The sequence below is a fragment of the Pinus tabuliformis genome, chromosome J (assembly GCF_031772625.1).
Source record: "Pinus tabuliformis cultivar Carrire ecotype Pingquan chromosome J, CPIR1, whole genome shotgun sequence".
In the NCBI taxonomy this organism is placed as follows: Eukaryota; Viridiplantae; Streptophyta; class Pinopsida; order Pinales; family Pinaceae; genus Pinus; species Pinus tabuliformis.
In genome coordinates, this window is record NC_142295.1 from 1,271,699,793 (window position 1) to 1,271,712,971 (window position 13,179).

Genomic DNA, 13,179 nt, shown 5'->3' on the forward strand with positions numbered 1-13,179 from the left:
TTTTTTTTTATATAACCACCATATATTTTCAAGAAAAACTCCTTTACTAGCAAGGAAGAGGACTAAACTTACTTGCACACTGGAAGTTTTGAGCGATTTTGGCAATTTGAGGGAGTTTTTTAGAGAATCAGGCTTGGAAGCTCTATGCGTCATGCATCAAACCCAACGCACCATGCCTCCTATGTGCATCACACCAGTACAAATTTACACTGAGGAGGGTGACTCTATGCACCACGCCACTTGTACGCGCCACACCACTCACCCAATGCACCGCACCCACAAATTTGGATAGTTTTTCCCCAAGTTCACTTCCTCTGCTCAAACACGGCCTTCACTTTGCTCAATCTTGTTCTTTGAATGAAAATGAGCTTTTGAATTCGTAAAATGATTTATATACAAGGAGCTTTTAAATTTTTGATTCATAAAAACCCACTTTTAGAATGTTTGCAATGTGACTTTATTTTTCACCTCTATTTTTTGAGCAGTTTGCTTTATTTGATCCTTTTGATGAACTGAATGACTTGATCTTTGTTTGCCTTACAGGGGATGGAGCTACTGAAGCTTGGCAAGGTGACCAGGGTTACCACTGAAGTGAAGTATATATGAAAGAACTGAAAATACAGGAATTTATATAAATAAAACCTAAAATACTCTATTTTTCCTCAAAGAAGAGTTTTGAGGAAAAATACATTTCCGAGTGAAATTTATTGATACTAGAACTTTATTCAGCCTCCTCATGTGCCTGTTGACTGTTATTGGAGATTTTGAAGACCTTTTTGATGAAACCCTAAACCTAATGAAACTGAAACCCTATAAATGACTCTTTCAAATTTAAAGACAAAAAGTGACTGCAGATGATCCTGATGAATGAAAATGGGCCAACATGTATAGGACATGAGGGAAAATGTACAACAAGCCACTACCGGCAGGTGATCATGCTCGTAATGGAATGCAACTGACTGAGCAAGACACCTAATATGCAATGCAACAAGAGAATTTGACCTCTGAGGGATGGATGAAGATACCAACACTAACATTGGCTCCAATGGGGATGGTAGCTCCTTGGAGGTGCCAAGAACTATAGATCTGTTGGAAAGCAAGCAGTGCCTTCGTCCATTAGGCTATGGAGTCAATAACTTCGACAAACCAAAATGAGACTCTTGACTCAATTTCAGGACTGAAATGTGACTCAAAAGTGACCCAATTTCAATACTGAAATCGACCAACCAAACAAACCAAGCTAAAACTGGAATCAAACCTTAGTTTTATAGTCTTCACCTTGGGCCCCAAATTGAAAGTATGAAAACAGTACACACTTGCAATGGAATTTAAAAAAACTGGTATGTACAATGATACATATGACAGTAGAAAATACTTAAAAAATAGTACTGTTTGAGTAGCAGACCATTGATCGGCCCACCGGGATAGTCTTCTCCATTCATTTCTTGCAAGAGGAAGGAATTTTGGCCCCGATATGCCGCAATCCTGTAAGGTCCCTTCCAAATATTTTGAAACTTGCCATGCTTACCTTTCTCTTCGTTCCTTGCATCCCATTTCAACACTATGTCCTCTATTTGAAACTTGTCCGCTTTTGCTTTTTGGTCATATATCGTCTTGATTCTCTCTTGCATCTTGAAAGTGTTCTGAAATACCTCCTCTCTAGATTGCTGCAAATGAATCATTTGCTTGATTCTCCGCTGCAAATGATCATCTTCACTGCCTGCTTCTTGTAGGAGTTTGACCGCTGAGACCACAAAAGAGGTCAGGAAAACTGTGTCCACACCATACATGAGCTCAAAAGGAGACATGCCTATAGATTTATTTTGACTTACTCTATCTGCCCAAAGTACAGTGACCATCTTTTTATGCCAACATTTCTTGTTCGTTTCCAACAGCTTTTTCGTAATGTTGATCAAAGATTTATTTGAAGATTCTGCCAATCTATTGCCTTGGGGGTAATAGGTGGTTGAGTGCCCCAAAATGATTTGATACTTATGACAAAAGTCAATCATCCTCTTAGATTTAAAGTCTACTGCATTGTTAGTGATCAGCTTATTTGGACAACCAAAATGAGACAAAGTGTTGTTTTCAAGAAATGAAATGATTACTGAATCAGTTGCTTACCTCGTGGGTATCACCTCAATCCATTTGGTGAAATAATACATCACTGTGAGGATCCATTTGTGCTACGCTGAAGAAGAAGGATGGATCTCGCCAATGAAATCCAAACCCCACTGCCGAAATGGAGCACTTACTTCAATGGGCTTAAGTGGTAAAGGCTGCAACTTCCTTCTACCTTGAAAAATTTGACATTCATGGCAGCTTGTTACTGTTTTGTACACATCAACAAAAAGATTTGGCCAATAATACCCCACTCTCAGAATTTTATTGGCTGTTGTCTTCCAGAAAAGATGGCCTCCACAATCTCCCTTGTGAAAGTCTTCCATAACCTGTTTTGTCTCTTCTTCAACCAAACAATTGAGCAAGAAACCACTGGGATCTTTCCAATGAAGTGCATTATTCATGATACAAAATTTGGCAGCCTTTAATTTTAGTGTCCTACTTTTGTTCTTAGCCATTCCAAGTGGTGATGAAAAATTTTGGAGTACATAAACAATGTCTGAATACCAAGGAGGAAGAAGAAAAATTTCTGATACTTGAGCGGGCAGGCTTTCTTCATCTTACCCAGACATAGCAGCAATGAAATTGATGTCCAAGGCATGAAAATTTGACTCAGCCATTAGCTTAGCCAGCCCCTATCCTTTGATGAGCTTTGTCGGTTTGATCTCCATGTCATATTCCAACAAGGTAGCAATCCATTTGCCTATTTTTCCTTCTGGATCTGTTTTCACTAAGACATCTTTAACAACAACGTTAGGGACATAAGCAAGGATGTGAGAATGTAGAATATAAACTTGAAAATCTTTCAATTCCTTTACCAAAGAAAGGGCCTATTTTTCAATAATATTGTACTTTAATGGCACATCTATTATGGTCCTGCTGAAAAACAAAATTGGTTTCTCAAGCTGGTCTCTTTTCTGCATCAAGACTGTTGCCATAGTGTGATCAAATGCAAATGAAAACAAAATGAAATCCTGAGTATAGTTTGGGTTGATCAAAACCAGAGTGAAAGAAAGGGCCAATTTCACCAAATTGAAATATTTAATTGCTTCCTTGGTCCATTTGACTACACTATCTTTTTTGAGCATGTTTTTGATTTCCCTTAAATGTTCTGCAAGATTAGGCACAAAGTGACGTAAGAAATTCATCTTACCATTGAATGACTGGATTTATTTCTTAATTCATGGAAAATCAATCTTTTGAATGGCTTCCACCCGAGCTGGATCAACGCGCATGCCATCCATTGATATGATATGACCGAGAAGCTTGCCTTCCTCCATGGCAAACATACTCTTCTTTCGATTGAGAGAAATCCCATAGTTTCTACAACACTGAAATACAATCTTCAAATGGTGAAGGTGCTCTTCATCTGAATTATAGAAAATTGTCAAATCATCAAGATAAACAACTAGAAAAACATCTTTTTCATTAGCGAATGCAATATCCATCGCTCGCTGAAAAGTTGCACCAGCATTTTTCAATCCGAAAGGCATCTTTGCATAGTGAAAAGTTCCCTGCGAAGTGGTGAACGTTGTTTTTTCTCTATCATCCTCATGGATCAAAATTTGGTTATACCCAGAATACTCATCAAGTAGCGACATGCGGAAAGCCCCAACTACCCTCTAAAGTATGTGATCCATCTTGAGCAAAGGATAGTTATCTCTCAAAGATACTTTATTCAGATTTCTAAAATCAATACATAACCGAATCTCACCTGGTTTCTTGTGCACGGGCACCAAATTAGAAATCCAATGGGAAAACCATATGGGAACAATGATACCTGCTTTGTACAACTGATTCACTTCCTTCTCAATTGAAGGCAGCAACTTTGGATTTATTCTTCTTAGCTTCTGATGAAAAGGCTTCTGATTTGGCTTGATCGGGATGATATTCTAAATGATGCTTGTGTCATATGCCTTCAGATCTGAATAATCCAAGGCAAATACATCAGTATAAGAAGATAGTAAAGTGATATACTTTGTTTTTACCTGTGGAGGCAATGCCTTTGATAATTTGACCATTTTAGGATTTTGAGTTGATCCAATGTTCACATCCTCAACTCCTTTCTCGGTTGGCAGCAAGCTTAGTTTCTGGGACACATCATCTTGATTGAACAAATCCTCTAAAGGTATTATACCTTTAGGAATGAAGTTGTCATTCAGCTGCAAACCTTCCATCTGATTGACTTCTATATCCATCTCACCATCATCATACTCCACATCAATAGAAGTGTCTTTGAATTTACCTTCATTTTGCAGAAATTCATCGATCTCTTCATCATCTTGAAACACTTGCCAATACCTTTGATTGTTGGGAACAACTGGGCGATGTTTCACATGAATCTCAAACTTTTTGTTTGAATTCATCGAAATTTTCAAATTACTTGCTGCTATTGCAAGTGAATCTGCAATGACATTCTGAACACGAGGGACACATGTCAAAGTATAATCTGAAAATACTCTCAAGATATCTAATACCACATTGTGGTAAGCCCGCATTCGAGGATGCTTATCTTGATATTCCCCTTTCACTTGCTTGATAACTAACTCAGAGTCGCCATACATTGAAATCCTTTTATCATTCAACTTTCTAAGAATTTTCAAACCAGCAATTAAAGCCTCATATTCAGCCTCATTATTTGAATAGTCAAAAGTTAATTTATAAGAATAGACCCTTACATTCCTTGGCACTTTGTTTGGGGTGAAAATAGGGCTACGTATCCAAATGCCAATTCCAGCACCTTCCCTTCCTACTGCGCCATCAAAATCCATGCTCCACAGGCCTGCTTCGCCCTCTTCCAAATGCTGAAATTATGTTTGTTGTGTTACTCTTCCTTGTTGTCCATTAATATGTTGTTGTTGATGGAAGGTTGATTTCTCAGCAGTACTATCAAGTCTTTGTCTTTCTTGCTTTAATACCTTTTTGAAATTTTAAGTGATCTTGGGAATGTCTTCTACTTCTACCACTTGGCTATTTACATCATTAAAGCTATCTGAATACAAAACAAATGATTCTAAATCAGTATGTACATAGTTGATTGGATGATTTACCAGTTTCTCCTTGCTAGTAATCATGTACTTCATCTTTTGCTCCCGATATAATTTTCTCATTTGACCAAACACGGGAATGGTAGCATAGGAGAAATCAAGCTACATTGTCCCTTTGATCTTTTCTCCCCAAGATCTGGAAAGAAGCATGCCAAATCTAGGAGGTATATCTGCCACGACCACATCCATCAAAACATTTTTAGCCAGAATCTGATCCAAACTGACCACCAAATATTTGATAAGACCAATGCACCTTACTCTACTAGAATCAAAGGAGTAGAGGTCATGATACTTTCTAGTGATATCCAACCCCAATTTCTCCATGATGGCCTTAGGCATGAGATTATGAGAGGCTTCGGAATCAAACATAGCATTGTGTAATACATAGTCATGCACCCACAGGATGATGTAAAAATGAGCTACATCACTATCTTGAGACTAACCTTCAAATGCTAGACCAAAAATCAACTCAGGTCTATCATTCTCCACGTTCACCATACCAGATGATGGATCCAAATTCAAAATCTTAGACACCTGACCATTGTAGCTACTATATTTCATCAACTCGGTCAAAGGAATAGATACTTTTAACTTAGAAATTTCATTTTATAAGTTAAAGTCTAAAATCTTTTCTACCTCTTTTGCTGAAACATCCTTCTTTTCAGTTTTCTTCTTTGACACACTTGGCTGATTGCATCTTTCATTTGCTGATGGCGTTTTGCTGGTGGTAGAATCAGTTATCTCTTTTCCATTTTTCTCCACAATGGGAGAATCATTCTTCAGTGATGTTATCTCCTTCCTTTTCTAAATTGGATTTGTGGGCACATCTCTACTTCTGAGTGAATATTGTTGCTGCTGGACTGACAAACCATTCATGTATCCTCTTCGATATTCATCAGAATCCTCCTCAAGAACTTTTTCATTTGCCAAGATGAAATTTTCGTCCCTCTGTACAACTGAATTCTCAGAATATTCCTTATCTTTAGTAATAAAAATGGGCATATCATTGGGTGTAAAGCAATGATTCTCTTCTCCAATTACATTCTCCTCATCTTTTGATTATGGGCCATGTACAAAATTCTGTTGTAAGGGTGTCTTTATGTACTGCTGCGCTGTTTGGTTTTGTGCTCGCTACTCTCTCTCTATTTGCTTGATTCTAAATTGTGGTTGCTACTGACCACGGAAATTGGGATTTTTGATTTGTTGTTCAAACTTGTCAATTGTCAATCTGTCAAACATCTTCTCCATCTTTCTGAGCAGTTGATCTAAAGTGGAAACCTTTTCCTTTATTGTTACCTTCTTTTCAGCCTTTGTTCTAGCTCTCTTGTCAAGGAGATTAGCTTCAATGTTGACTGCAATTTTCTGCATGTCTTCCAAAGTGTGTTATCAGGAAATCTAGTGTCCACTCAGAGCTGCTAGTCCCACTAAGACTAGTAGCTATCTTAGAAACAAACAAACTAAAACTACTTTCGTTTTCATTTATGAGAAGTAGATAAAAGTTGAATGAAGGACACCAACCTCAGTCTTGCGCTTGGTTCCTTGCTTGATTTCTCTCCTTTCTGACAGATCCTTGTTGCTTCTCGTTCATCTACCCAGCTACAAATAGCACCTGTGGGATCAAAGCAGCATAATACTATCAAAGGACAAAGATCTACAATCATAAAAAATATAGGACCAGATATATATTGACCACACAAATGCATATATCATCAAACATACAAGAATGTGGAGGAAAACTTGAATAGCTTTATTAATAATCAAGAATATAAAAGAGGATTACAACCAATTGCTCTGACCCAGCATCGTCCTCTAGCATGAAAGCCCTTCTTTCACCTCATGAAAATCTTAGATCACCCAACACTATGATATTCCAACAAGAAACCAACAACACTTCCTTACAAGATACAAAATTCCAGCCTTTGGATATGTGGGATGATGGATCCATATATAGATGATTGTAGGGGCATGAGTTAGCTTCTGGGATTTGATTAGTTTCCTCTCTCTGATAGTTCTTGATTCCACTTGGAGATTGATGATCTCTTACTCATCCCTGGGCGAATTCAAAGAGGCAAGTTTCACAGGAGAAGTTTCTGGAAGATTCCATGATCATCCACCTAGCAAAATGTCTCTGCCATTTGTCCACTCTCGCCCATCGCACCCCATAGAAAGGCTTTTTAGGATGCATCGCACCTCCCATGTGAATTTAGGTGGGATGCATCGCACTTTGGCGATGGAACCGATGAGATGGTCCAGTTTTGACCGGTTTTGAGTAGTCTTTCATGGAGAACTTCTCGGAGATGATGTAATCAGCTGACCTTGTTCTTTTAGGGGATGGAACAACATTTTTAGGGACTTAAGAGCCCTTGGTTTATGGACATGTTTGATTGGGGTCGCAGTGCCCAAAAATGTCTATAACAGTTGCCCCATAAAGGATGAGGTTGTTAATCTTTTGATGTCGAGTGAAATGCTTTATCATGAGGATCTGAAGTTTTTTTGAGCTAGAAGGCGACCTGTAATAAGATACAATACAATAAATTATCTTCATAATATTTTTCATGATCTAGCAGAGGTGGGCATTCCCATGCTCAACTTTATAAATTCATTTCTATGTACATAAGACAGACAACCGTCTGCGTGGGAGACTGACGATCCTGATAGAATCATCATCCTTTGATTCGGATGATCATTTGTGCAGCAAAAATGTACATTTGATGTCTTTATTTTCATGAATATATTGCAGCCTGGATGGATGAAACTAGATCCAGGGTCTTCAAACTCGTTCAATCTTCACTCGGAGTACAAGTCGATCCATGTGAAAGATGTTCTGGAGTTGAACATGGAAAGACATCGCCTGATTACTAGCCAATGATGTAAGTTGTTAACAGGAGCGAGAGGAATCATCGATAATGATGATGACCCTCAAGGTACTACAGTACAATTCGCAGGGTGTGAATAAGGGACTTGGCGTCGAGCACCACGCAAAATCTTTCGGTCGAAGTCCATTGATGTAAACCTGTCGCTGGAAGTGAGAAACTTGCCATTGAGGCATGCAAGCTTCAAAGTACTAAAAGGATTGTTCCTAAGTTGACTTCTTGGATAATGAGCTAATGTCGACAAGAAGCGACTCGCTATAGGAGGGCCTTAATGAATCCCACATCTACGACACGGAACGGAGTAAATGCCATCATAGATGAACGGGCTTCTGTGAGTATCCTTTCCTCAATTGCTTGGAAAGCGCTTGGTTCACCATCGCTTCTGCCTAAGATGAGAAATCTAACAGGCTTTGACAAAGGAACCAGTCGACCATTAGGGATCCTTCCCAATGTGTCGATAACATTGACAAAGAAAACCGTTCACATGAACGTAATGGTAGTCCAAGGACCTCTCGATTATAATCTACTCCTTGGACGTGACTATATTTATTGCATGGAAGCCATTGTCTCCTCACACTTTAGAGTAATGTGCTTTCCGCACAAAGGTAGAGTGGTCAAGCTCGTAGACCAACTATCATTTCTTGGCTCACACATAGCAAATAGTCAAATACCATCCCTAAATGGTCTTTTCACGTGAGGAATGTCTCATCAATCTCTAGTCCGTCAACCTGATGAGCATGAGTAATTTGGAGGACATGAATGAAACCCAGGGGGCATGCACCCTGGTCTGTTTCGACAGGAAAACCTTGGGTATAGGGTAGGTTTCCATGGAGGATATATGACTAGTCTGACACACCCGTCTATTTAGGAAAATGTGATTAGACTGGAATAAGATTCCCTCATCAAAGTTATGTGAGTGGAGGCGACTGCGCCACTCACCTTTGTCTATTTCGCTAGACATCGCCAAGGAAGCATTTTGTCTGCAACGCGGATGGAGAGCTTTCATATGGTAACCTGGGAATTTTTCGCTATACATGGGGGCATGCAAACCTTTTTGCGTGCTAGCGAAGAGCGCCAAAATTTTCTTAGTTTGTAGTTTCTCAACCCTTTAAACTCGTAGGATTGGTCGTTCCTAACTTGCATAAAGAAAGGATCTAGGGCAAAGCTTTGTAAGGTGCAAGCTCCATAAAAAATGGCATCTTAGATGAGACATCCTTACTATATGACTGGCATGAGGAGTTTTAATGCAGAATTCAAGCTCGTTAAAAAATAAACATAAGCAATGAGAAAACGTTCCACGAGAGTTTAAGATCATTAAAAAATGAACTAATTTTCCGGTAAATAACCATTGTGAATGCATTATCATCAGCTTTTGAGCCTTGGTCGTGTTCTCATCATCACCTCCACTCTATTTTAGCCGATCATTCACCTCGATTTGATTTTTTACCCCTTTTTAGGAATAGTTGCGAAGAGCGATCCTGTTAGCCATCCTTTTGACACTGTCGTGACTGGAAAATTCCAAACCTTACCTGGAATCAGCTACTACCCGATATTATCACTTGTTCCTAAAAAAATGAGTCTCCTTTAAGCTCTTTTCAATTAACTCATAAAATATGAAAAGATTGCCAAGCGATTGGCCTCTCCAGCTTGTTAAAGCGACTGGAAGTGCTATCCCTCCTCTAGATTTTAATCTTTTTGGACCTGAAGGATTATTACACAAAAGGATCGAGCGCTTGTCTTCTTCGGCTCGTTAAAACTACCAAAAATTAATCCCTTTTGTATTATTTTATACTTTTTCAAGCTTAAGGGATTATATGACGAAAAAGGATCATTGGAGCTTACTTTACGTCCCTTTTCAGAATCTCTAAAATTGAAAAGGATCGAGTTATCGTTGTCGGTAAACTTGTTAAAACCGAATAGCGACAAACTTGTCCATACAGACAAGAACGAGTTTCACTGTCGCTAGGCTCGTTAAAATATAGCAATGGGTTTGCCCAAAGGGAAAATTATAGAACAAGAATATGTTATCCTCCTCAAGCTTGACAAAAATAAAGAGGTACTAGTCAGCAATGATTGGGGAAAAATTGGGAAGAAAACTTGAAGAAACTTTATTGGTAGCAAGTCGCTCTTGAACATGACACTTTCACTCCGCATCTGAGTTGGGTTAGGTTGTTCTGTTCACTGGTCATATCATCATTGGTCTATCACACCATCAACATTTGTGGTTAACGCTACCAATCCATCATGTTAGTGTTGCCGCTATGTTCAAGAGAAGTCGCTCAGAGAATTCACCTGTGTCTCATCCACTGCAATACATTCACGCTCCATTCATTCATGACCGCCACCCTGAACCCTGTATCATCAAATCATTTTCACCTCCAAAATCATTTACTCTGTTCCGTGTCGTAGATGTGGGATTCATTAAGGCCCTCCTACAGCAAGTCACTTCTTGTTGACATCAACTCATTATCCAAGAAGTCGACTTAGGAACAACCCTTTTAGTACTTTGAAGCTTTCATGCCTCAATGGCAAGTTTCTCACTTCCGACGACAAGTTTACATCAATGGCCTTCGACCGAAAGATTTTGCGTGGTGTTTGATGCCAAGTCCCTTAGTCACACCCCGTGAATTCTATTGTAGTACCTTGAGGGTCATCATCATTATCGGTGATTCCTCTCATGCCTGTTAATAATTTACATCATTGGCTGGTAATCAGGAGATGTCTTTCCATGTTCGACTCCAGAACATCTTTCACATGGATCGACTTGTACTCCGAGTGAAGATTGAATGAGTTTGAAGACCTCGGATCTAGTTTCATCCATCCAGGCTGTGATATATTTAGGAAAATAAAGAAATCAAATGTACATTTTTGCTGAACAGATGATCATCTGAATCAAAGGATGATGATTCTATCAGGATCGTCAATCTCCCGCGCAGACGGTTGTCTGTCTTATGTACATAGAAATGAATTTATAAAGCTAAGCATGGGAATGCCCGCCTCAGCTAGATCATGAAAAATATTATGAAGATAATGTATTGTATTGTATCTTATTACAGGTCGCCTTCCAGCTCGAAAAAACTTCGGATCCTCATGATAAAGCATTTCACCCGACATCAAAAGATTAACGACCTCATGCTTTAGGGGGCAACTGTTATAGACATTTTTGGGAACTGCAACCCCAATCAAACATGTCCATAAACCAAGGGCTCTTAAGTCCCTGAAATTCTTGTTCCATCCCCTAAAATAATAAGGTCAGCTAATTACATCATCTCCCAGAAGTTCTCCATGAAAAACTACTCAGAACTGGTCAAAACTGGACCATCTCACCTGCTCCATGGTCAAACTGCGATGCATCCCACCTAAATGAACACGGGAGGTGTGATGCATCCTGAAATTCCCTTCTATGGGGTGCGATAGGTGAGAGTGGACAAATGGCAGAGGCAGTTTGCGAGGTGGATGATCATGGAATCTTCCAAAAGCTTCTCCTGTGACACTTCCCTCTCTGAATTTGCCCAAGGATGAGTAAGAGATCATCAATCTCCAAGTGGAATCAAGAACTATCAGAGAGAGGACACTAGTCAAATCCCATAAGCTGACTCACCCCCCTGCAACCATCTATATATGGATCCCTCATCCCACAGATCCAGAGGCTGGAATTTTGTATCTTGTAAGGAAGTGTTGTGTTTCTTGTTGGAATATCATAGTGTTGGGTGATCTAAGCTTTTCATGAGGTGAAAGAAGGGCTTTCATGCTGGAGGATGACACTGGGTCAGAACAATTGGTTTTAATCCTCTTTGCTATTCTTGATTATTAATAAAGCTATTCAAGTTTTCCTCCACATTCTTGTATTTTTGATGATATATGCGTTTGTGTGGTCAATATATATTTGGTCCTATATTGTTTATGATTGTAGATCTTTGTTCTTCGATAGTATTATGCTGCTTTGATCCCACAGGTGCTCTTTGAAGTTGGGTAGACGAAGGAGAAGTGGCAAGGATCTGTCAGAAATGAGAGGAATCGAGCAAGGAACCAAGCACAAGACTGAGGTTGGTGTCCTTCATTCCACTCTTATCTACTTCTCATAAAGGAAAACAAAAGTAGTTTTAGTTTTTTCATTTCTAAGATAGCTACCAGTCTTAGTGGGACTAGCCTAGCGACAATGAAACTCGTTCTTGTCTGTATGGACAAGTTTGTCACTATTCAGTTTTAACGAGTTTAACGACAAAGATAACTCGATCCTTTTCAATTTTAGAGAGTCTGAAAAGGGACGTAAAGGAAACTCCAATGATCATTTTTCGTCATATAATCCCTTAAGCCTGAAAAAGTATAAAATAATACAAAAGGGATAAATTTTTGGTAATTTTAACGAGCCGAACAAGACAAGCACTCGATCTTTTTGTGTAATAATCCCTCTGTTAGGATATTCCGACACATAGGAAATAGTTAAGTACAACTTGGTCTAGTATAGAGTTAGGTATAGAGTTAGTTAAAGTGTGTTTCTTTACCGTTATACATTTTGTAACTTACAATCCGACGGTCACGAAATGTAGTGATCCGACGGTTCATTCTCTCCTCGGTATTACCGACACTTGATCCGTGGCTTGACACCCGATTTGTCCATGATTTCTATTTAAAGCGCATGGAGGGTCATTTTTAGGGTAATCCGTGCATGAGAGAATCATATGTAAATTTTCATTCTTTTATTAATAAATTGCCTGAAGTGGCTGCGTTGGCTCAGGCCATGGACTGTTTCCCTCTTTGAGGGTTTTAACCATGTCAAAAATACTGGTGTATTGATCTGCGATCTGGTTGTGAGCAGTGTCCTTTTGGTGTTCTGTCTGAGGAACTTACCGTGTAAATTCCTACATGGGATCAGAGCTATTTGAGGGCCGTGTCCATTGGTGATCCAAATCTGAAGCCGGTAGAACTGCATCCGACTGTCGTTTCCTAGATCTACTGTTTCTGATTGCTTTCAGGCCAAGAGGACTACTCTGTTGTGTTGAGAGCATTTGTTCCAGTGAGGAACCCCTTTCATTTCACGCGAAAAGGTTTCTGGTAGCCCTAGCTGCGTCATTTTTAAGATCTGGAGGTATACAGTGTTTATTTGCAGTTTACAGTTATTTTCTCTCTATTTATTT